The sequence below is a fragment of the Amblyraja radiata genome, chromosome 33 (assembly GCF_010909765.2).
Source record: "Amblyraja radiata isolate CabotCenter1 chromosome 33, sAmbRad1.1.pri, whole genome shotgun sequence".
NCBI lineage: Eukaryota > Metazoa > Chordata > Chondrichthyes > Rajiformes > Rajidae > Amblyraja > Amblyraja radiata.
This window is the reverse complement of record NC_045988.1, coordinates 18,029,981-18,057,224: the sequence shown is the minus strand read 5'-3', so window position 1 is coordinate 18,057,224 and position 27,244 is coordinate 18,029,981.

The window sequence follows — 27,244 nt, the reverse complement described above, 5'->3', positions numbered from 1 at the left end:
AAAACAGTGCTCATCAGTCAAAACAATTACCACTTAGATTTGCAAAATGGAGTGCTGATTTATATTGGACTCAATTGAAAAGTGTTTCAATTGCTGTGGTGTAGAAACTGAGAGAGTTAGCAATATGAGACTCTGTCAGGCAACACAAAGGGTTGACAGAGAAAGAGAGAGAAAAATGTGTCCAGTATATTTCATTGATTATCGAATATATGAGACATTTACTTGAAATAAGCACACCTGCAATGGTTACTTCAATTTTCTTTGCCATATTATTCAGTTTCTAAATACTTTTTTTACAATCTTAGGAATCTTCCCAGATTGCAATGTTGTGAGCCTTCTGGAACTTGACTACTATGCAAGGCACTTCATCTGTGGATGACTTTACAGTTCTCTCTCTTGCAAGTTGTCAAGTGTCTGTTTAGTATTGGTTAAACTTGGTGGAGGGAATTGATAGACTTCAGCTCAATTGAAGCATATCAGAACGTGCGATGCATTACCTGACAATTGTTTTCCTTCAGTGACTCAAATACAGTATGTATTCTGGACCAGCCACACTGGAGGTTTTGGGATGATTGTTGCTTTGTTAATGTGAATGATGCAATTGTTATTCTAAATGTATTCCTCCCATCTTTACAAAGCATAGTTTAACTTCGAGATTGCATGCTTTCTTCCCTCGAGGCACAGGAAAAATATTTGAAGCGGTTATTTAAAGAGAAATCATTGATGATACAGTGACTCTAAAATTCTAATACAATTAATGAATGTCCCACAGCCTTTGTTAGTCTCAAATTCCCTCCGCACCTCCCACACCCTAGACATCCTGCCCGTTCGAACTGTTCGCATCAATATATCCCTTCGTTATCACCTCTTCCACAACTAACAATGGACCATTGTGGTCTCCACCTTTCCTTGGTCTTCAGTGCTGGCTCTGATTTGCTCTGAACCTGTTTAGGCTAGTTTCCCTCCCCCCTGACTCTCAGTCTGAAGAAACATAATCTATTTGTTTTCTTCAGCGATGTTACCTGACTGCTGAGTTACTCGAGCATTTTGTGTCTATCTTCGGTGTAACCCAGCATCTGTAGTTCCTTCCTACACATTCATCTCCTCACTTGTGAATGTTTGTCATGCATAAAATTGTATGAAGTTACTTTAGTCTTCTTTCAACACAATAATTTCTCTGCCTTCTTTAAGTCTTATCCATTGAGAAATGGTAGAGGCACTTTTGGGAACAATTCACTACATTGCGAATTTCACTCACCAGCTCCATGTCATTTCAATATAGAATAATAATAATAATAATAATAAATTTTATTTAATGGGCGCCTTTCAGACATCTCAAGGACACCTTACATAGTAATCGGAATAACATATAATCGGAATATAACAAGTAATAAAGACATCACAGAGACACAAATTAAAAACAGAATTCAATCCAAAAACAGAAAATCAAAAACACAGTGTGAATGACATTATCAATGCCCCCATCACTGGTTTCCTCAAAATAGCCAAATGTTGATGGGAAAACTGTAATCTACAACCTGTAAGAAGAACTGCAGATGCTGGTTTAAACCAGATGGACACAAAATGCTGGAGTAACTCAGCGGGACAGGCAGCATCTCTGGGGAGAGGGAATAGGTGACTAGTCTGAAGAAGGGTCCCTACCTGAAGTGTCACCCATTCCTTCTCTCTGGAGATGCTGCCTGTCCCGTTGAGTTACTCCAGCATTTTATGTCAACCTACAACCTGTGTTTGTCACTCACTGCAAATCATGCACCAACCATACATGAATTAAAATGTTTAAGAAGGAACTGCAGATGCTGGAAAATCAAAGGTAGACAAAAATGCTGGAGAAACTCAGCAGGTGAGGCAGCATCTATGGATCGAAGGAAATAGGCAACGTTTCGGGTCAAAACCCTTCTTCAGACTGATGAATTAAAGAGTGCCAGCTAGGACAAGTATATTCTACCCTCCCAATGCATCTATGTTGATGATGATTGGTTTGTTTCAGTAGCCTAACAACACGACATGTCTTTAAGCTTGCAGTGTATTTCAACCACAGGAGTCAGTGCTTCTGATGTCTGCCTGTGTTAAAAACCTGTGCTTGGCGGCAGCTTGCCTGGGTGCAATTGTGATAGATAGGGGGTGGAACATGTGGCCAGATGCCCAAAGGAGCATTATAGTTCCCTTGTCAGGGTATTGAATATAGAACTGGAGCATTATGTGACTGTTTATACAAGATGTAGGTGAGGCTGCATTTTTGAAGGATTGTGTTCATTTTTAGTCACTGTTATACGAAGGCTGTTATTAAGCTGGAATGAATGCAGCAAAGATTTTTTGATTATGTTCCGAAGACTCAATGGCCTTAGCTATAGGGAGGGGTTCGTTAGGCTGGGACTTTACTCTTTAAGTGCACAGCAGGCTGAGGGGTGATCTTGTAGAGATGTATTGTTACGAGGGGAATATATTAGGGTGAATGCACAGAGTCAGCTACCCAGAGTAGGGGAATCAAGAACCAGAGGGCACAGGATTAAATTGAGAGGGGAAAGACTTAATAGAACCTGATAGGCAAACTTTTCAAACAGACGGTAGTAGGTGCATAGAATGAGCTGCCAGAGGAGATAGTTGTGGTCGCAAATATATCAGCATTTTCTGTAAAACACACTTGGACAGGTACATGGACAGGAAAGATTTAGAGGGATATGGGCTAAACAGCGGCAAATGGAACTAGTTTAGATGGATCATGGACGATTTGTGCAGAAGGACCTGTTTCCCTCTATAACTTTATGACTCCTTAATCATGTCTGTTTTATTTAGTTTACACATGTTTTGTGCAGATACTGAAAAACCATTACAATAAAAGCAAGGATTAGTTAGAATAATGGAAATATATTGCAGTGCAGAGAGTTCTCCCTGGATATTTTTTCAGAAAAAGTTACGTACAGACACAAAACCTTCATCACAAGTGAGACCATTAAAATCTTGAAAATAAACATTGTCTTAAGAAAGTTGATATGAACCTGAGGACTATTACCAAGTAGAAGGGCTGAAAATATTTTATGGGAGTTCAGCGTGGTCAACATGGCTGTCGCATTTCCGACATTATGATTCTGACCACTCTTGGAAAATAGATCAGAGTTATTAAACTCAATGACAATCTTATTAAAATCCCCATTCAGTCTGGAGAAGGGTCCTGACCTGAAATGCCATCTGTCCATTCTCTTCACAGTTGTTGTCTGACTCACTGAGTTCTCCAGCACTTTATGTTTTACTAAAATCCCCCCTGGATTTAGTAGATTGTGGATGCAAGACCTACTTCAAATAAATCTATATGATCCAGTCCAGTACTGAGGGGTGCTGCACTGCCAGGTGATAATCAGACATTGTAACAAAGCCTTGTTGGTTATATGATCATTGCATGGCATTATTCTGTAGGAGGTTGGAGTATTTATTTCCAATTTGCTGGAGAATATTTGTTAAAATTTATTGAGCAACATTACGGAAATAGGTTGTTTGGTTATAGCCATTCTGTAATAATTATTTTTGCTTTTGTCAGAGTTTGCTGCAATCAACATGGCTGCCTTCTTGTAGTTACAAGGAACTGCAGATGCTGGTTTACCAAGGAAAGACAACATGCTGGATCAGGCAGCATCCCTTGATAATATGGATAGGTGGCATTTCTGGGCAGTAGCTTTCTTCAGACTGATCTGAAACACCACCTATCCACGTGCCTTATTTCCAGCACTACATTTATGATCAAGCACGGAAATATATAATCGTCTCTAATGTGCTGATTGCATCTGTTGTCAAAGGGTGGTGACTCTTTGGAATTCATTGTCATAGAAGGCTGTGGAAGACGTCGATGGATATTTTAGAGTGATAGATTCTTGATTGGTAAGGGTGTCAAGGGATATGGGGAGAAGGCAGGAGAATGGGGTTGAGAGGGAAAGATAGCTTGGCCATGATTGGCAGAGTAGACTTGATGGACCGAATGGCCTAATTCTGTTCCTACAACTTATGAACGAAGAATAAAGGTATTGTGTATCTTATTGTTTTTTACTTAGTGTAAAGAAGTTAAGTCTGACACACTTGTAACTTTACTTATTGTTTAATGATCACTCAGGTTAAACACATTCCAGCACAGACTACTAGCAGTCTATAACCGTGCTGGAACCAAGAGAGGGAGGGAAAGATAGAGAGAGTTATTATACTTGATAACTAAGGCGTGGTTAGTGGTACTGAGGTAGCTATATTATTGGTTGCATGCATGGACCATCTACATCCTTCCCCTTAGAAATCAAAACAGAATTAGAGCCGTGGCAGTGTAACAGCACAGGGCGTGCGAGTTTAAGCAAAGTCGCCGTAGCGAACAGGCGGCTTGACAATGCGACCCAAACGCGTGCATACAATACCTCCCCCCCCCCCATCGGAAAGAAGAGAAGGCGTAGCGGAGGCAGGCGAGAAAGTTAAAGCAGGATCAAGCGCAGTCGAAGCTGGAAAGGCAGGAGGGGGAGGTGAACTCAGAGGAGGTGAAGGGACCCGTCCAAAACCAGGCGGCCGAGGAGGAGGAGAACGCAGAGGAGGAGGGGTAAGCGGCATGTGGGGAACAGCAGGGCGATCGGCAATGACAGGCTGGAACGGCAACGGAGGAGCATAAGGACCCGCAGGTGCAGGTTTCGGCTCGTTCACGGCCAGTAGGTGTTGACGGCTCCGACGATAGACAGTCCCTTCGTAGTCCACCAGGTAAGATCTTGGGGAGTCAGTCATACCAACCACGGTTGCGAGGCGGGAGTAGCCAGTGGTAGTCTGCATCCGAACGACTTGGCCTGGCAGTAGAGGAGACAGGGGGCGGCAGGACTTATCATGCGACCGTCGTTGACCTTCATGCCTCTGGTCAATCCGCTGTTGGACAGTGGCAGGCTCGAGCACTTTGGGTAGCAGGGCCTGTTGGGCGATTGGCATGGATGGTCTTGTCATCCTCGACATCAGACGCTGGGCAGGGGAACCCATGGCTGGGTCCCGGGAGATGTTTCGTAGGTTGAGTAAGCCTAGGTAGAAATCGCAGTTGGACAGGCGCGACTGCTCCAGCAGAGCCTTAGCACTCCGCACAGCCCGTTCGGCCAGGCCATTACTCTGTGGATACTCAGGGCTGCTGGTGTAGTGATTAAAGTTCCACCTGGCAGCGAAAGCCTTGAATTCAGCGCTAGTGAATTGCCGGCCATTGTCGGTCTGCAAGCGGACAGGGGCACCGAAAGTGGCGAAGTGCCTGCGCAGCTTGCTGATGACCATGTTGGAGGTGATGGAGGGAAGTATGTCCACCTCGAACCAGTTGGAGTACGAGTCGACCAGGACAAGGAACTGCTTGCCCCGCCATTCGAATATGTCGGCAGCCAGCGATGTCCTGGGCATGGTAGGCGCCGGCTGCTGCAAAAGAGGCTGGCGCTGCTGGTGTGGGGCAAGGTTGTTGCAGGAGGGACAGGAGGACACTCTGTCCCTGATGTATTTGGCCATACCGGGCCAGTAGAATTGTCCTTGGGCATGAGAAATGGTAGCATCGACCCCGGGATGACCACTGTGGGCAGCATTGAAGTATAGATCGTAGAGGGAGGCTGGGACCACGACCTTGTGGCCCTTGACGATGACACCGTCTTGGATCACCAGTTCATCACGGACGAGGAAGAAAGGCTGGGCACCCGACGGCAAAGTGGTGCGTCTGTCGGGCCACCCGCGCTTGATAACGGCTGCGAGCTGCTGCAACGCAGGGTCAGCGGCGGTGTGCTCGGTCAGGCACTGTAGCTGCTTGGTTGGGACAAAGTTGACGTTCAGTACCAGCAGGTCCTCCTGCTCATAGGGGTGGCGGTCGCAGGAGGCCAGTGGGGCACGAGACAGGGTGTCAGCCACATGGGTCTCAGTGCCCTTCTTGTAAACGATGTTGAAATCGAAACGCTGGAGCTGCAGCATCATGCGCTGAAGCCTGGCAGGGGCAAAATGTATCGGTTTTTTGAGGATAGTCACTAATGGCTGGTGGTCCGTTTTGACCGTAAATTTGCTGCCGTAGAGGAAGTCTTTGAACTTGTAGCAGGCGAACACCACCGCCAGGAGCTCCTTCTCGATCTGAGCAGACCGTTGCTCCGTGTCGGTCATGGTCCGAGAGGCATACGAGACCGGTAACAGCGATCCGTCGTCGTAGAGCTGCAGGCAGGCAGCACCTAGTCCAAAACGGGAGGCATCGCAGGTAACAACAATGGGACGGCGCAGGTCGAAGAATTTTAAGGTCGGGGTGCAGGTCAACTTAGACTTCAGCGATTCAAAAGCCTGCTGGTGTTGTGGAGGTTCCGCATATCCGAAGTGCCTTACGTCGGGCATATCTTCACTTCTAACGGTCTGAAGCCCGACCCGCAAAAGACAAGTGCAATCTCCCAGATGTCAACAAGCCTGTCAACAAGTCAACAATTGTGTACTGCAGAACTTATCGCGGCCTCTCCTATTCTATGTTCTCGACTATGACTGTGTGACTCTGTTGGGCAACCAGGCATGCCAGGACCTAGGACTGGTGTCCTTCAACCGCACCATCAACGAAGTGTAGGTGTTGCTGGACCCGATGTCTGAGTACCCGGACCTGTTCGATAATGAGCTGGGCAAGCTACCACTCGTTTACAAAATCGCCACCGACCCGAAAGTGGTGCCCGTGGTCCGTGCACCACACAGAGTATCCCTCGCTATGAAGGATAAAGTTGAGTCTATGCTGAAAAGCATGGTTGCGATGGGAGTGCTGGAAGCGGTTAGCGAGCCCACCGACTGGGTCTCCACCATGGTCGCCACCCTGAAAAAGGACAAGAACGAGATACGGGTGTGCATCAATCCGAAGGACCATCTACACTTAGAATTGTTTATGATTAATATAGAAATGAAAGATTTATCAAGTAAAAGTTGGCTGAAAGGAAAAACTATTAGTACTGTTGGAAATAGTTTGGCATTTGATCAAGGTTAAATCAAACAAGTACCTTCAGCTGTAATATGTTTGCCTTTCATGATTAACATCCAAAGGGTTTTGTTTTAAGTGTTGCTGTTCAGTGTCCACTTACATATTAGGTCCTTAATATTCTTGGGCAAAAATCCAGAGATTTGATTTAACAATGTGGAAACATGAGTCTAAATTCATCACAGCAGGTAGGGAATTTAAATTCAAACATTTGAATAAATCTGGAATAATAAAAATTTAGGGAAGACGATTTATTCATGAAACGGTGAAATTTGGACATGGAGCTTCCAAATTGTCAGTAAATATTATCTGATTAATTGAAATGGGCAGGGAAGGAAACCTTCTGCAATTTAGCTCACACTTGATGTCAGACCCTTTGCAATATAATAGTAAGATTAAACGAGAACTTACCAGTTTGAAGTTTGATCTATATTTTATGAGGAGTTACGATGAGGGATTACGTGAAGAACCCGCTCAGTGCGCAGGCGCGGCATACTTCCAAGCAGCGGTGTGGAATCACAGATAGATACAGTTATTTGAAGTAAACATAGTAAAGATAAGGAGACATCAATTTATTAGTTTGATCCATATAATGAGGGTGGGAGCGGAGGGCACGTTATCCCTCATCGTAACTCCTCATAAAATACAGATCAAACTTCAAACTGGTAAGTTCTCGTTTAATCTTACTATTTTACTTCGGAGTCACGTGAGTGACTACGTGAAGATTTCAAAGCTCTGTGATTTCAAACCGTGTAACAGTTTCATTTCACTCACTGCCGAAGTTCTTGAGGGAGGAAGTGTTATCAACCAATGAGTCTATTTGTAGAAAAACACAATGGTATTTTTTTTAAAACAATAACAACAAAGAATTAAGTTGCTCCCCTGGGCTTAAATTAAATATTTGCAGTTCGTAAATCTTTACTGCAAATAAACCAGGTTTTGCCAACGGCTTATTATAAAATTTCTGAATGGTCTTTCCCCCCCCCACCATCCTGCTGTAGCCGGGATGTGGTCTATAGGCATGTCCATTCTTTAGCCGTCGACATGGATGATGTCCTGGTGGAATAAAATTTGTACAAGTTAGTGTTTATCCCAGCAGTTTCTAGCACCTGCTTGAGCCATCTCGCAATGGTTTGGCTCGTCACCCGACCATAAGGTTTTTGTGACTGACCCACAAGGCTTTTCATCTCCCTCGAATATTTTGGTTGTGCCTATGTAGGATAGTAGGTGGGTTATGGCACATAACTGTGGTTCTGGTGGGTAAACCACGACTGGATTAGGTGTTCCTGGTCTGCTCTGTTTGATCAGTCGCTGGATAACGACAGATCTGGTCTGGAGCTGTGATCATGTTGTCCAGTCGCAATAGGTGTAGTGACTGGACCTTCTGAGCGGATACAAGTGCTATCAACATGAGCGTCTTTAGTGTAGCTTGCTCGAGGCCGGGGGATCTGGCTGGTGGCCATTCCCTGAGATATGTCAGGACCACACTGATATCCCAAATATGGGTATACCTGGGCTTAGGGCTTGATATTGTAAATGCCCTTCATCAGTTTTACTACCAGTGGATGGGATCCCATCGCCTGTTGTCCTGGCGCTAGTTTGAGATAAGCAGAAAGAGCACTCTGCGCTGTGTTGATGGCACTGTAGCTGATCCCTACATCGTGGTGTAGATAGGCCAGGAACTCCAGTATGTTGGTGGCTGTAGCTGTTGCGTATGTTGTCCCTGTTTCCTGGCAGTACTTCTCCCTTTTTTGATGCTGGTTAAGTACTGCCTCTTGGTGGATGTTCGAAGGGATGCCGACATGGTGATGGTTTGTTTGGACAATCCCAGTTCCAGGTAAGGTCTGTTCAAACTTGCAACCCAGGCGTTTAATTTTCTCATGGCATGGGTGTTTAGCTTACCTGGTAGGTAAGTAGCTGATAGCCAAATATGTCTTTCGACACACCATTGCCAAATCATGTTGACCAATTTGTCGCATGATAATGATTTTATGCCACCCATATGGTTAATATAAGCCATCACCGTAGTATTTATCAATTTGTAACCGAACATGCAAGTGCTGCATATTAGATACATATGCTTTTAAACCATAAAAGGCACCCAACATCTCTAGATAGTTAATGCCCAGTGTAAGTAGTAATGATGACTCTAGGTTAGTCCATTTACCACCTGTGCTGGATATGGAGTTAGTCGCTCCCCAGCCTTGAGCACTGGCATCTGTTTGAGTAACTAAAGTAGGGTTAGTGATAAAGATAGGGCTGAAACTATGCCAAACGTTTTCTGCCCACCACTGTAGCTCTGATATTGCTTCAGTTGGTAAGTTCATGACACGATCATAGTGACCTGTATGTCGTTTTATTGCCTGTACCTTTGCTCTCTGTAAATTTTTTGATAGTGCAAAGGTCCGAATTGTGTAGCCGGAAATGCTGCTACCATTTCCCCAATTACTCTTGCTACTTGTCGAATAGTTGGTCGCTCGTTGACCATTAAATTGTTGCATGATTGTGCTAATTCAACCATTTTTGACTTTGGCAAGGTAACAGTCATCTGGACTGAGTTAATTGTGAAGCCCAGGTAGTCCATGATAGTGGATGGCTTCAACTTAGATTTATCTGGATGTAGGACGAACCCCAGAGTTTCGAGGAGCTGTTTTGTAGCTGATACTGCTGCCACAGCCAATTCCATCATTTTCCCTACTATCAGAATATCATCCAGATATGCCATGACAATATGTTTTTGTTTTCTTAGTATTGCCATGGCTGGATTCAATATTTTGGTGACTAATCTTGGGGCTGAAGTTAGCCCATAGGGCAATGCTTTGTACCATCCAGATAAATTTTAGGTATCTGCGATGATCCTTGTATATGGGAACTAGATAGTAAGCATCTTTAAGATAAATGCTTGCCATGAAGTGTCCTTTGGAATTCAGTTGTTTGGCAGTAACATATGCCTCCATTTTGAAATGTATATACTTAACAAATTTGTTTAGTGATGTTAAGTTAATGATGATGCGACAGCCACCATCTTTTTTGGTTTTAGTGAATATATTCGATACAAATTCCAAAGGTTCATGTTTGGTCTTTTCGATGACCCCCTTTGTGATAAGTCTCACCAGTTCAGCTTGTCCCTCACGTTTCTCTTTGACGGAGGGAGAAATACCCTTTTTCAAATTCCAAGGGTTCATGTTTTGCTTTTTCAATGATACCCTTTGTAACTAGTCTCATCAGTTCAACTTGTCCTTCTCGTCTCTCTTTTACTGAGAGGGAGAATACCCTTTGGGGTAAATGCTGAACTGGTGGCAAGTTACCTGATATAAACTGTATTTTGTATCCACTAATGCCATTGAGTATATACTGATCACTCGTGATAGACTCCCATGCTGCTTTAAACTGGTGCAATCCACCTCCTGTTAGTATTAAGCCTCCACCTCCCAAAAGTTGATAAGAACCAGACCCACCTACCTCCATGGTTACGGGTATTTCCTCTGATTCCCTTTGGTCGGACGAGGCTTGCGAGGTGTCTGATGTGGCGTGTTTGTTGGGGGTTGGCGCATTTTCCATGGGGTCCGCTCTGGGCCCTGGTCTAAAAAAGACTTACGGTGAAAGTAAGCGGACCCCGAGCTTTCACCAGTGTTGAATGGCGGATGTTTACTGGTGGATGCGGCGGGGTGCTGCCACTTGGTGGTGTGTGTTTTCAGTTTGCTTGTTTTATACCCTGCCTTCATGAGGCCTTGAGTTCTTGAGGCCTCGGTCATGTCCTTCATGCGTTTAGGTAGGTCTTTCCCGAAGAGCAGCCTGTCTGGCTTATCGGCTGGTGTTTTACACAGCCCGGCAAATCGAGGATTGATGGCAGGTTTGATGATTTCTTTCCGCAGATTATTAATTTCAAACTGCGTGTTACACAACAACGCGAGTGTATCCTGTTGATTGGTGGTTATCTCGGTGTTGTTTATAGAACGAGCAAACAAAGTGATGCCTGCTGTCAATAGTCGGAGTATCCGCTGCAGCTTTAGCTTGTGGTGCCGGATGGTTGCCCCAATGTGTCCCCAAATTTGGCTGTTCACCGCTGGTACTTTTAGAGATTCACAGTTCTCCGGCGCCATATAGGTATCTAAAGCTTCATTAATCACCTGCTCCTGCAGAGCTCTATTGGAAAGGTGATTGATACTTGCCGCTAGTTTGGCCTCTAGCAGTTCCCCTGCACGGGGTTTTGACACGTAGCGGCCCACTACACCAAGCAGCTGTTCCTGCTCCTGCACCCCCTGAATACTCCCGAAATCTTCAGCCATAACCCCTTGTTCTGGACCAGCCCAGTCCTGGTCCCTAAAGCTATCCTCTGGAAAGGAGGATGCAATGGACAGTGCAGGAGGCACTGTAGAGGGAGTGCCTGACCTCCCTCTGCAAGAGCTCCCCTCCCGGGGTGCACCTTGCTGGAGCACCTGCTCCAAGAGCCGCTCCATGCGGCTCAGGCGGCTGTCCCTCCCCCTCCTGGGTGGAGAGACGTCCCCGTCCGACGAGTCGGATGCCACCGGCCGGTTGCTCTTCCGTTTGGCTTTGCCTCCAGCCCGCTGTTCAGGCGTTAGCGGAGCTGGACTCGGCTCGGTGTCGGGGATAGCGGAGCGCCCGGATAGCGCTCCTACCGCCTGTTGCTACCCCCCCCTTCTCCTCTTGCGGAGTTGGACGGGGGGCAGATTTCTTCGAAAGTCTTGTCTTGAGTGTGGACATTCTGCAAGAGAAGACAGCCGGCTCTTCTTCGGTAGTTACCGAAGGAAAGCCGACTTCTGTTCACTTACCTGACGGTCCGTCTTTGAAATTGCAGCGGGAGCTGTTTGACTTCCGCTGCTGCCGCTGTTGCACTGCTGGCGTAATGCCGCACCTGCGCACTGAGCGGGTTCTTCACGTAGTCACTCACGTGACTCCGAAGTAAAATTGAGTGTTAACTCTTCAGTTCAGGGCCAATGTGGAGTGGTATATGAAGTCTAGGCTTGCATCATATTTTTGAACAGATATTTTGGATGCTTTTATGTGTAGAAGTGATATATATATATATTTTTTGAGATGTTGTTACCAATTGCTGTTCAGAAGATGGTTATGAGCTGAAAGTCTAATGTTAGCAACAGGGTAGGTGGGTCAGAAAGTTGGCAAATTAATGGAAGGACTGCTCAGAAACCTGATTATAAAGGTAACAAAGCTGTTTAATTTAGTTCAGCATAGTTTGGAGATACAGTGCGGTATCAGGGCCATCAGCCCACTGATCAACGCTGATCAGCGATGCACACACACTAACACCATCCGACACACACTAGGGACAATTTACAATTTTACCAAGAATTAACCTACAAACCTGTGCATCTTTGGAGTGTGGGAGGAAACCCACGCAGGTCATGGGGAAAATGTACAAACTCTATACAGACACCACCCGTAGTCAGGTTTGAAATCGGGTCTCTGGCGCTCTAAGGAAGCAACTCTGCCACTGCACCACCATTTCCGAATCTAGTGGTGTGAGGAGCTTCTATATCTTCTGTCGGACAAGAACGATGAGAAGAAGGAAGGATGGGCTGGGACAAGTCAAATTATGTTGGCTGCTTTGCCAAACCAGCATGAAGTGTAGAGGGAGACCAATGGCCTTGATTGAATCCAGTGCTTTCAGGCCATTTCTAGAAAAGACGTGCAGTGAATTGAATTAGCTGAAGGCTGTGATGGTTGTTGTGATGGTTGTTATTAAAAGTACCCTTCCTCGAACACAATGAGATATTTTATGTCTCCTTCATCATGAGCCTTTGGATTAATACGACATCCACAAGGCAGCAAGTGAGTAATTGGCAATGTCTCACGAATTCAAATCCTCACAATGGGATTAAAACCCTCAATAAAACAAGGGAACTAGCTGGATGGTTTATAAGGAAGGACTGAGATGGAGACAAAGAGTGCTTAAAAATAAGGAATGGTCAGAGAATTTGTGGAGGAACAGAAATGATCAAGCAGCAGAGGTGATAATTCTTCAAGCCTGAAGGACATACTTTCTTTCAACAGATGCTGACAGATTTACTACATTTTCGACTGTATATTTTTTTCAATTTCCAACATCAGCAGAATATTTTTTCTTCTAACTTTAACTAAAGAATTACTAGTTTCTCTATTACGGATGTAACGGCTGTTTTCGAATATCCATTTTAAAAAATCTTTTCCACATTGCAGTGTTAATAGGTTGCAATATATCTGGACCTAATGTTTACAAAGGATTGAATTATCAGATTTGACTCGGTATGACAAAATGCCTTGTCACAATTCTCCTTGCGCATGCTAATATGCAGCAGATGTAGTGCAGGAAGAAAATAATGCAGAACACACTCATTACCTCCAATTATTAAATTCTTGTTTTAATTATAAAACTCCGATTAATTATAATGCAATCATCTGAGGTTTAGGTTTATTTGACTTGCTGATAAATGCATTCGTCAGTCAGGGAGTTGAGTTTAATTTACAGAAAGCAATGCTTCAAAACATAACTATTCCACTTGCTTCATTAAGACTTCTTGATAATACTATAATTCAGCACTGGGTTTAATCTCCTGATGTGCAGAGACTCTCTATCATTGAGACCTGGAGAGATGTGTAGAGGAATGATGTCTTAATTTTTTGGCTCACAATACACTCGTCACCCTTATGACAAGGAATCAATGTCAATTGTACTATTGCCTTCATATCTTGCACTGTTGGTCTTATTTTAGCAAAAAAAGACCAAAGTGCTGCAGTATCTCAGTGGATCAGCCAGCATTTCTGGTGAATGTGGATCAGTGACATTTCAGGTCGGGACCCTTCTTCAGACTGATAGCAGTGGGGGCGGGGGGTGAGAAGAAAGCTGGAAGAGAGGAGGGGCAGGACAAAGCCCGGCAAGTAATAGGTGGATAAAAGTGAGAGGAGGTGGGTTAGGAACATAGAAACATAGAAATATAGAAAGTTGGATGCAGGAGTAGGCCATTCGGCCCTTTGAACCAGCACCGCCATTCAATATGATCATGGCTGATCATCTAAAATCAGTACCCAGTTCCTGCTTATTCCCCATATCCCTTGAGTCCTTTAACCCTAAGAGCTAAATCTAACTCTCTCTTGAAAACATCTAGTGAATTGGCCTCCACTGCCTTCTGTGGCAGAGAATTCCACAGATTCACAACTCTCAGGGTGATTTTTTTTCCCCTCATCTCAGTACTAAATGGCCTTCCCCTTATTCATAAACTGTGACGCCTGGTTCTGGACTCCCTCAACATCAGGAACATTTTTCCTGCATAAAGCCCGTCCAATCCTTTAATAATTTTATATGTTTCTATAAGATACCCTCTCATCCTTCTAAATTCCAGTGAATACAAGCCAACCCATTCATTCATTATATGCCAGTCCCACCATCCCGGGAATTAACCTGATGAAGCTAAGCTGCACTCCTTCAATAGCAATAATGTCCTTCCTCAAATTAGGAGACCAAAATCGCACACAATACTCCAAGTGCGGTCTCACCAGGGCTTTGTACAATGGCAGTAGGACCTCGGTAGATACAAAATGCTGGAGTAATTTAGCGGGTGAGGCACTCTTTGCTCCTGAACTCAAATCCTCTCGTAATGAAGGTCAACATGCCATTAGCTTTCCTAACTGCCTGCTGTACATGCATATTTACTTTCAGTGACTGATGTACAAACACACCCAGGTCTCGATGCACCTCCACTTTTCCTAATCTGACACCATTCAGACAATAATCTGCCTTCCTGTTCTTGCCACCAAAGTGGATAACCTCACATTTATCCACATTATACTGCATCTGCCATGCATCTGCCCACTCACCCAACCTACCCAAGTCACCCTGCAGCCTCAGCATCCTCATCGCAGTTCACACTGTCACCCAGCTTTGTGTCATCCGCAAACTTAGAGATGTCACATTTAATCACCACGACTAAATCGTTAATATATATTGTAAATAACTGGGGTCCCAGCACCGAGCCTTGCGGCACCCCACCAGTCACTGCTACGGTTGATACTCAGATGATTAGACAAGGCCGAAGGATGAAAATACAGAAGGTGTGATACAAAAGGATTGAAGAATTGTGAATTGTAAATCTAAAGGAAGTAATGTCAGTGGAGTGGGTGGGGGAGGGAAGAAATAGATGCAAGTCCAGGTGAGGCCTGCTGGAGAGCACGGGTGGAAGGTGGAGGAAGGATGGGGAGAATGAGGAGGAGGAAATTGGAGAATTCAATATTGGTACTGCTGGGTTGTACGTTAACCAGGCGGAATCCAAGCGGAATACGAGATGCTGTTCTTCCAGTTTGCTTTTTGCCTCATTAACTTTTATTTGTTACCATAGAAGAAATGTAAAAATTTCTTCAATGTGTGTTCCAACTTGAAGTTCGCTCCAAAATAATGAGAAGTATATTTTTCTGAATATTTATGGAAGGCATCTTGCAATTCTAATGTCACACAATTTAACATGAAAAAATGTGTTCAACTTCAAGTTTGAGTTTTGTTAGTATGCAGTCTTGTGATTTCCAATTTGTTGAAATGGAGTAAACCATCAATATGTACCTTATGCATCATCTTTTAGTTATTTGATCCTGTTAGGTCACTTTGAATCAAGTAGAAGGTAAAGAGACCAAGGTGTTTAATCTATCTGGGTAGATGGGGTTTTTTAAGCACATATTCATTCCACTACTCTGCCAGACTATGTTCATGGGTCTGTGTATCACCTATCATGTGGGAAATAGGAGAGCGAGGATCAAAACTCGGCAATCTTTACTAACATGTTTCTGGGTAACGATCTCTGGCGTGATTCGATCTGGGGAAGTAATCCAATATTAACTGCAAAAGCAAGAATTTCATTGTCCTATACAGGGACACATGACAATAAACTCACTTGAACTTGAACTTGAACTTGATCCTGCAGAGTAAAGGTTCAGATTTCAAAGCCTTTTTAAAATTCACAGAAATAATGTTGATAATACTGTTCTCATCTCTATGACCTCCTTAAATTTTTTTTAATGATTTTAAATATAGATTGACTTTTAATAGAGTCAGACGTGCTGTTACCACACCCAGTTGCTTCATGGTGTTATCTCCGTAATGGCTAAGAATTTTTTGTGGTTTGAGCACAACAAACATTTTGTCTTCATTTGATCGCTTTTTGTATGGTTTCTTCTAATCAATATTGTACTCGTTATTGGTCCACCAAATATGCATTATCTATTTCAAAGGGCAAAATGATACAAAGTGCTGGAGGTCAGGCAACATTTCTGGAAAACGTGGATAGATGCAGTTTCAGGATGAGACCTGACCTGAAATGTCACCTATCCATGTTCTCCAGAGATGCTGCCTGACCTGCTGAGTTCCTCCAGAATGTTGTGTCCTTTTGCATATTAGTCAGCATCTGCAGTTCCTAGTTTCATTAATTTTAAAGGGTATTTGCCAATGAATGGTCAATTCCTCTAATTTTTGCTGGATGTGATTGTTCCACTTCACCATGTGACACTTGGCAGTGTGTTATCTGCTAATTTAGTTCCATGTTCCCAGAACTGCTGTCAGTTCAATAATAAAGACCGTGAGGTATAATAAGAGACTTGATCCTTCGAACTACTGTACGTCATTAGTGGCATCTTTCCAAACTAAACCACATATTAATGTGAACTTTTCTTGGCTGCACCATTGAAGCTAATTCACAATCCATCATTTCAAATTTCCACAGATATTGCTAGATTCGATCTTGGGGAGTATCTAGTAGTAGCTCAAATCCTGCAGAGAAAAAAATCAAAGTTCATAGGCTCCATAAATGTTCACTAAAATAACGTCGAGAATGAATTCCTCATCTGCGTGACCTCTTCAAATAAAACTTGTAAATTATTTTAAAATATGATCCCTTTGTTGTAAGATGTGATGTGGATTTACATTTGCATCTTACCTCCTCTGAGTTAACCTGAGGGACTTCTCAAATGATCCTTTCTCGAAACCAATAAGACTGTGGAGGCCAAGTCAATGGATATTTTTTAGGCAGAGATAGATAGATTCTTGATTAGTATGGGTGTCAGGGGTTATGGGCAGAAGACAGGAGAATGGGGTTTGGAGGGAGAGATAAATCAGCTATGATTGAATGGCCTAATTCTCCTCCTATCACTTATGAAATGAAGTTAGCGGTAATGGAGATTAATTTGATTTAAAATAATAGCATCTGAACCTGAAGCCTTATCAATTTTGAGCTTCCTTATTCTATCCAATATAATAAATAATCTGCTTTAAAATGAACAATTTAATTCTTCTGCATTGTCCCGCTCTGGTGATGGAGACCCAGGAGACTGGAGATGCTACAGTCATCTCCACTGATGATGTCTCTGTTCTAAAGCACCAATCTTCTTTTCATATCCATGTGAGATCTCGTCCCTCTTTAAAATCTCTCCTGTTATAGTCCTTTGTAACTTCAGCACTATTCAGATTTTGACCTCTCGTGCAACCTCGGTTTTAATGAAATAATTGCTGGCTGTCTCAGCAGTTTTGCCCCCGATTATTTCTCCACCTTCCTTCCAGAATCCCTGTACACCTATTTCTTTGAACAAGCTTTTGGTCATCTGTCTTTGCTTATTTTTGTGGAGGGCCTTGGACTGTTATACTATTGTAAAAGGACTAACTAAATTAAAGTTGGTGTTGTCACATTTGGGCAGCATCTGTGGAGAGAAAGGATGTGTCTTGTTTCAGTTTCGGACCTTTCTTCAGACTCTGAAGAAGGTTCCCAACCCAAAACGCTACCCATCCTTTTTCTGTAGAGATGCTGCCTGTCCCGCTGAGTTACTCCAGCACTTTGTGTCTATCTTTGGTCTAAACCAGCGTCTGATTTGTTCTTTTCATGGCTTTTAATCTTTTGTTCTTTGTACCTTTTCATACCTCTAGTTTCCTCCCCTGACTCTCAGTCTGAAGAGGGGTCTCGATCCAAAATCTCACCTATTCCTTTTCTCCAGAGATGCTACCTCACCTACTGTGTCACTCCAGCATTTTCTGAATATCTGCAGTTCCTCTGTAAACACTTGTCACATTTGTAGCTTGGGAATTCAAATGAACTCCAGTAACGGAGCATTAGCATATGAAGTTTCTCTTAACATATGCAGCTCAGACTTGTGTAATGCAAAGGAATGGATTCTGTCTCCCAATGTTACCTTGTTTGCAAGGTCTACATTGGATTGTTGCCTCGGAGAAGAATGTGAATATGCTAGACTTTCATAACAGTGAAAGAGACAAAAATCCTTGGGCATCTCATCCTTGGCTGTTGTTACACACCTTCTGTTTGTTGGTAATGGTGTAAAACTGGCAAAGAACAGGGAACAGATGTATATAATTAATTTGCTTAAGGGACTATTTCCTAAAAATATCAATGAGCCTAAAGACCTGGAGCCCTCTTTTAAATTAAATGAAACGTTTTCCTAGCTGTCCTCCCATTTTGATATTTCCGCAACTTAATTTTCAATTCATATATTCATAATCAGCAAAAGTGTAGTCATTTGAAAATACTTATCTGTTTTTACAAAACTGATAAATTATGCATAATTTTAGAATGATTATCACAATTTCAACTAACTACAATTTAGGTACATACTGCTTTTTAGTTATTTGAATAATATAAAAATAATGAAGAATAGTATTAACTTTTTGCAGTGTTTAAACTAATCTGATATTTAAATCCCTCAGCTTGGATTCACAAGGCAACTGCTACTATTATCCCCAGTCTTTTCAGCTTGATACATTCTGTGACTCAATTCTTTACTAATTCATAGAGCAACAAAGTATATCAAATGTTTAATGCAAAGCCATCCTGATGTTTTACAAGCAACAGGAGATTGAAAGCCATAAATAAGATCAATGAATTACTCATTCATTCCAAATTCCAACATGTGTAAGCCGTGAAAACAGAGACTTCTCTTGGCTATTATCACGTTCTTCACCAGGATATAAAAGATCCCATGGTGATATTTAAAGAAGAGTTAATGAGTTCCCTTGAGTATCCAGACCAATATTTGTGCCTCTTCCACCATCCTTGAAACAAACCAGATCATTGATATTGCTGGAGTTTTTCTGTCTAAGTATTGGCTCCAATATTATGGCAGTGGCTAAACTAGAACAGGTAAGACCAAATTGTCAAAGAGGGGGTAAATGATACATATCCATTGTTTAATAGCTTAAAATTCAATGCTGTAGCCTGGACTACAGTTAGCCAAGTGAGCAATGAAATCAGAATGATACAGTTTACTGTCAGTTCATGTTATGAACTCCCAGGGATGAAGGAGACTAGAGATTGGTAGACACTGCCTGGGCCATCACAAGTAATGACCTTCATACCATCCAAGGGACCTATCGGAAAGCAGCCAATATTATGAAAAACCCGCACTGTACGGCTGTGTTTTCATTCTGCTCCAACCTCAGGGAAGGATTATTCCCTTTATCATGAATCTGTACACATGTGGATGACTCCATTGTAATCATGAAATACCTTTCCTCTAACTGGGTAAAAAGCAACAAAAGCACTTCACTGCACCTTGACAATAAACTAACCTCAAACTCAAACTCAAGGTTTATGGTTGAAAACCATGATCACCAGATTCAAGATAACTTTTCCCCAGCAACCATCAGCCTCTTGAACACAACACAAACCTCAACAATGAACCATTGTGGACAGTGTCTTTGATGGCACGATGGGTCTTTAAAAAAAAACCTGATTTTACAGTTATGAATGTATTGAATTGTAATTATTTATCAGTGTTTTGCATTTAGAGGCCTGTTAACCTGCTGCATGTAGGAATTTAATTGTCCATTGTTGGTACACATGACAATTGAATATTCTGGACACTTGATTGACTTGAATGTTCTGACACACAGATTGGAATAAAGTCAGAACAAAATCCTGTTGCTCCTCCTTCCTTCTTTGCGATCCTTTACAACCCCAGTACGAGGCTTTACTGGAGTGAGTTCATACATCTGCAATGGAAAAAAAAAAAGACTAGATTAACGCAAGAGGTCAGCCAGCATCTCTGGAGAACATGGAATGGTGACATTTCGGGACAAGACCCTTCCAACCCATCCACGCTTTCTAGAGATGCTGCCTGACTAGATGAGTTACTTCAGCATTTTGTGTCTTTATTTTTGTAAATCACATCTGCAGTTCCTTGTATCTTGTCTGCAGTGGAAAAGGATGACCTTTCCAACTTGCACCCCATCCCTGAGATCCCCTGCGGTCTAGACCTTGATCAGATCCTCACTCCTAATGTATGGGTATTTGATATTGCTGATAAGAACAACACTGACACTATTCTTAAGAGATCCCCTGATACTAAATGCTGTTATGTCGTGAAATATAAAATGTGCTTATCAAAAACATAAACTTAAATATTCCCAAGGCGTGCAATAAACAGTGGAATATATTAACAAACAATATTCTTGAACAGAAAATGTATGCACTTCATTTAATGAGGCTTTAATGTAATAGTTAAGGCAGGTGCAATAATAATATTTAAAAGTTATGTGGACAGGTACATGGATTGTAAAGGTTCTGAGGGAAATAGTGGGAAATGGGATTGGCTTAAATGGGGTATCTTAGTCAGCATGGTCTGAAGAAGGGTCTCGACCAGAAATAGAATAGAATAGTTTCTTTATTGTCATTGTAACATGAACCATGTACAACGAAATTGTAAAATGTCAGCCAGTCAGTGCACCATTCAAACATTTCTAAAAGCTAACGATACATACAAGGTAAAATATTTAAAAAGATAAACAACTAAAATAAATATCATAAAAATAGCACGCATAAACACCCAGCCCTACATCCTTCTGTCGATTTCATGTATCTATGTATCGCCCCTGCGTTCCTTGGCGGCTACATTTAGTGCCTTTATAGCAGTGGGGTAAAAACTGTTTTTAAGTCTGTTTGTCCTTGTCCTTGTAGATCTGTACCGTCTGCCTGACGGTAACAGTTCAAACAGGGAGTGTCCGGGGTGGGAAATGTCCTTTATAATACTCTGGGATTTTTTGATGCAGCGGGAACTGTGTAAGTCCTCCAAGGTAAGGAGAGGGCAGCCGACAATCCTCTGGGCGTTGTCAATGGCCCTCTGGAGCGCTTTCCTCTGAGCCGCTGTGCAGCTGGTGTACCATACGCATACACAGTATGTTAGGATGCTCTCAATGGAGCACCGATAAAAGGACAGCAGCAGTCTCTGAGTGATGTTATTCTTCCTGAGCACCCTCAGGAAGTGCAGTCTCTGCTGGACCTTATTCAGCAGCGCAGAGGTGTTCACGCTCCACGTCAGGTCCTCCTCAATATTGATTCCCAGGAAGCGGAAATCCGCCACCCTCTCCACACAGTCCCCTCTGATAACTAATGGTACCATGTCCGTTTTATTCTTCCTGAAGTCTATTATTATCTCCTTGGTCTTTAAGGTGTTAAGGTCACTCATTCCTCTCCAGAGATGTTGCCTGTCCCACTGAGTTACTCCAGATTTTTGTGTCTATCTTCAGCATGGATGAGATGGGTGGAAAAAACTTTTTTTCCATGCTGCATGCCTCGATCACTCCATGCTGCATGCCTCTATCACTCCATGACTAATTTGAATTTTGCTTCATTAAAATTTCAATCATAATTTCAATCAAAATGTCAATCCACATCTTCAATTTAGATTTAATCCTTATCAAATAAAATGGAACTAATTAAGAGTCAAGGAGAGGGGAACAATATTTTGTTTTTTCACCTCAATTGGCTTCTTTAACTTATGTTCTCATGATATTCACATTTTTAATTTTTATTTTAACCTTTATTTAACCAGGTTTAATCTCATTGAGATTAAAAATCTCTTTTACAAGAGAGTCCTGGCCAAGACAGGCAGCAGCACAGTTCCACAGTTACAGACAATAATTTAAAAACAACAGAGAACATATAAATAGAGTCACAGTCAGAACATCTTCAAACAAAGCATGTACAGACAGAAGAGCCCGCTTCAACATCATTAAGAAGGGATTTAAATCTGTTTATAGAAACCAGCTCCTTAAGTTTCAGTTCATTCTGCAGCTGGTTCCATGCGAAGGGAGCAGCATAACTAAATGCCCTTTTCCCCAGTTCAGTACGGACTTTAGGTACAGTTAGTAAGAACAAGTCCTCAGAGCGGAGCTGATAAGTTCCTGTGCTTTTTCGAATTACATACTTCTGCAGGTATGAAGGAAGAACACCGAGGATAGTCTTATAAATAAGGATATGCCAATGATGGAGTCTGCGGGTGGACAGGGCAAACCATCCAACTTGAGCATACAAAGAGCAGTGGTGCGTGAGGGTTTTAAAATTAGTAACAAATCTCAGTGCTCCGTGGTAGACCGTGTCCAAAGACTGTAGGCATTTTGAAGATGCATTCATATATAAAACATCACCATAGTCCAACACAGACATAAACGTTGCAGCAACAAGTCTTTTTTTGGCTTCAAAAGAAAAACAAAATTTGTTTATAAAGTAAAAACCTAATTTTATCTTTAGTTTTTTCACAAGTTGTTGGATATGAGGTTTAAAAGAGAGAGAATCGTCAATTATAATTCCCAGATATTTATATTGAGACACAGATTCAACCACAGAGCCCTGCAAAGTGGTGATAGGAGGGAGGTCCGAGGACTTTGATTTAGCTTTAGTGAACAGCATGAGCTTTGTCTTGTCAGCATTTAAAACAAGTTTTAAATCACACAGGTTAAGCGGCCTTTTCACGGGGCGACTTGACGCAAGAGTTAACCGGAGTTTAACATCGTGGGAACCTCGTGCGATAACAGTGCGGCATTCGTGGACCACCGTGGACCACCGTAGCGCTAACGGCAGGTCATCGTGTAACTTGGTCACTCGGGAGAAAATTCAAGAAAGTTTGAATTTCTCCAAGAGTGACTTGTACACTTGTGGTTGAGTATTGCAACATTATATGGACGTAGTGGCCAGTGCGATATCCGTAATAACTCTTGCGGGTACCGTGGGAACTCCTGCGAACGGTGAACCCGGAATCTGGACAGAGGGAACAGAAGGTGAGTAAAAATTATCTTATGTGGGATTGAATTTAAAAAATAAATAAAAATAAAGATTTGCATCCGCATATGGACATCAACTTATTCATGAGTTATGTTAATGAGATTCAAGAAAATAACTATAATCTTTAAAAGGGACTTTACTGAAAGGTTACGCATTTTTATGGTCCGTGAGAAATTTTTCACATGTCCTTCTTTGAGAGATACAGGTCGGAGTCCTCGGGTCCAGGGGTCCGGAACGCTACCAATCAATGTTGTACAGAGACCCGTGTAAGGAGTGAACTGCACATGCTGGTTTAAACCGAAGACAGACACAAAAAGCTGGAGTAACTCAGCGAGTCAAGCAGCATCTCTGGAGAAAAAAAGATGATGTTTCGGGACGAGACACATCTTCAGACTCAATTCCGATTAGGCTGTCTGAAGAAGGGTTCCGGTGTTGGGGGAGTCCAGAACCAGGGTCCCAGTTTTACAGTCTACCGTGGGAACTCTTTAACTCAGTAAAGTAAAGTAGCCTTTATTGTCATATCAGCGCACAGGCAGCAGTTGACTGTTGCTCTATTCAGTTTCCCAGGGGGTCGGGACGGGACTGGAGTTGGGAGAGAAAGGTGGGGGAGTCGAGGGAGAGGAGGGGGAGACAGATGGGGGTGTCTTCATTTACTGACGGCGGGTGTCTGTCACTGAAACAGGCAGGTGAGATTTCACATCCACCTTGTGTGTGCCTCTCTCTCTCTCTCCCTCCCTCTTACACAGGCTGAGAGACTCTGCCTCTGTGAGTGTACGTCTCTTTCTCCCCCTCTCCCACACACAGTAAGACCGAGGTACTGTGCTCAGTCCATCTGTGTCTCCCACATACACAGTAAAATATGTCTCCAAATGAGCCAATTCGACCAAGGGAGGATATATATAGTGTGTGAAAAAAAAAGTTACATCATTTGTATCACGTGTAGTTCACGATGTTCATTCAAGATTTAACGGGATAGCTCGGGAAACGGACAAGTCACTCGCACAAATAGCAGAAATGCCGAGTACCGTGGGAACTCTTTATCTACTGCCGTTATATCGTGCGAGACTCGTGCTGGACCACGACCTCTTCACTCTGGTGACATCTTGCGTCAACTCGCCCCGTGAAAAGGCCGCTTTACGTTGCACAGTGTTAAAAGCAGTTTGGAGCTGACAGAGAGCCTGATTTGGGGTAGACGCAGAGCAATATATCACTGTGTCGTCAGCATAAAAGTGAAAATTTGCGTTCGGAGCTTTATGATCTAGACTATTAATATAAATAGTAAATAATAAAGGTCCTAGAACCGATCCCTGTGGCACACCCTTGGATACATTAAGAGAGCTAGAAGTAATACCTTCTGCACACTGGGATCTGCCTGATAGATAGTTTTTAAACCAACAGACAGCTTGATAGACAAACCGATGCTGCATAGTCTTTGTAACAATAAGGCATGATCCACAGTATCGAAAGCCTTTGATAGGTCAACGAAAAGGGCTGCACAGTGTTGCTTATTGTCTAAAAATTCAATAAAATCATTTACTACTTTTAAAGCAGCTGTTGACGTACTATATTTTTTCCTAAAACCAGATTGAAATTCAGATAAAATACTGTTTGTTAATAAAAATTCCTTCAGTTGTTGGTTTACAATGGATTCCAGCACCTTAATTAAAACAGACAGTTTGGAGATGGGCCTATAGTTGTTTAGCACAGTGGGGTCCCCACCTTTTAACAGTGGGAGAACAAAGGCAGATTTCCAAATAAGGGGAACTTTGTTTGTCTCCAGGGATAGATTAAAAAGATAAGTCAGAGGCAATGTAATAAAATCAGCGGCTAACTTTAGGAAGTAAGGCTCAAGGTTGTCTGGACCTGCTGATTTTTTTGTGTCTAAACATCTCAGGGCCTTATGCACCTCTGAAAGTGTAACAGCGTCAAAAGTAAAGGCTTGTCCCTCAAAAAAACAACTACTATCAGAGCAAGCAGAGGAGCCTTGAGCTGTGTTTTGAGAGTTGAAAAGTGAACCAGAGGCAATGAAATGCTCATTAAAACAACCAAGCATGTCAGCCTTTTCATAAATTTGGGTAGAGTCTTTGACAATGCATGGAGGTAGCTCAATAACATATATATTTCCAGTTATTGATTTAATGGTATATTATCAAGCATAGAAATATACTGCACAGGAACAGGCCCATCGACCCACAATGTCTGTGTGAACATGATGCCAAGATAAACTAATCTCATCTGCCTGCACATGATCCATAATCCTTCTATTCATAAACATCCATAACCATGTGCCTAAGAAACCTTTTAAAAGCCACTATGCATTTACACCAAACCAATTAACCAACAAAACCTGTACGTCTTTAGAGTGTGTGAGGAAACTGAAGATCTTGGAGAAAACCCACGCAGGTCACGGGGAGAACGTACAAACTCTGTACAGACAGGCACCCGTAGTCAGGATCGAACCCGGGTCTCTGTCACTGTAAGGCAGTAGCTCCACTGCTACACCACCGTGCCGCCCTTAAATCCTCAAATCACGACCTGACTGTTGGAGTAATTCATTATTTTATTGCCTGTACGTAAAATAAAAGCTATGGTTTCACAAAGATGCACACTGAAATGCTGCAAGGAACAGGCCTGCCAGCCTTTGTGAGCCACATTGGTACTGCAGAGTCAACTAATTACAGCATGTTAGCTATCCTGTTTCTGCAAGCTGTTCCAACATGCCAGCTGTTCCTCAATTATTCCTGGGTCAAACTCCATTGCCGTAATCCTTTGTACCTTTAAGATGTAAGTAATGAGCTGGCTATTTGGAGCTAGTCTCGACAAGGCACAATTTGAATGACACCATCACCCACTGAGGGGCTAGAGCTCAGTCAACTGTTACAAATCAATTTGTCTGATATTTGTCTTCTCTGCCTGTTAAGTTGGCATTTCACCCTCCCTTGAAGAGAACCACCAATTGAGTGATTCATGTGGAGAAGGATGAAGGTTTAATCTTATAGGAAGGAACTGCAGATGCTTGTTTAAACTGAAGGTAGACACAAAATGCTGGAGTAACTGAGCGGGTCAGGCAGCATCTCTGGATGGACGGAATTGGTGGCGTTTCGGGTCAAGACCCTTCTTCAGTCTGAACCTTGCTCCTAAACTCAAATCCTCTCGCAATGAAGGCTAACATGCCATTAACTTTCTTCACTGCCTGTCGAACCTGCATGCTTACTTTAAGTGAATGATGTACAAACACACCCAGGTCTCGATGCACCTCCCCTTTTCCTAATCTGACACCATTCAGATAATAACCTGCCTTTCTGTTCTTGCCACCAAAGTGGATAACCTCACATTTATCCACATTATACTGCATCTGCCATGCATCTACCCACTCACCCAACCTATCCAAGTCACCCTGCAGCCTCATAGCATCCTCATCGCAGCCCACACTGCCAACCAGCGTAGTGTCATCCTCAAACTTGGAGATGTCACATTTTATTCCCTCGTCTAAATCATCAATATATATTGTAAATAGCTGGGGTCCCAGCACCGAGCCACTTGTCACTGCCTGCCATTCTGAAAAGGATCTGTTAATTCCTACTCTTTACTTCCTGTCTGCCAACCAATTCTCTGTCCATGTCAATACCCTACCCCTAATACCACGTGCTCTGTCCTCTTGTGTACTCCCAGAGTAATCTACCATTCCTACACTCTTGTACTTAATTGTGACTATCTATGTATAATAAGTTTATTACTGAATTGTATGTAAGAAATGGAATTTCAGTGCTTCTGGGTACATGTGACAATAAAGCACTCTACCATCAAACCATTGAACCATTCCAGACCAATTAGTTTCAATTGAAATAACCATTCTTGGTGTGTGACTGACAAATGCCTAAACCTCTTTTAGTCCCACATCAGAGAATTGTGTTTAGCCTGCTTCTGATGCTGTCAGCAGTGTCTGTTCTTTGCATTACCTGCACAGTGCTGCATCTGTCTGCGCGTGTTCTGCTGTCTTAATGCAGCCCTGTATCCGTGGCATCTTGTCCATGAGTGAGTGATGTGAGGCGGAAAAAAACCCACGGGAAGAAGCAATCTCTCTCTTTCACCCAAAGTGTTATCACCTTGAAAACAATGATCAGACATCAGCTTGTAATCAGCGAAATGTGAGTTCAGATTCAGAAGGGTTGGGGGACCTGCGATTTGTGACAATTCAAGATGAATG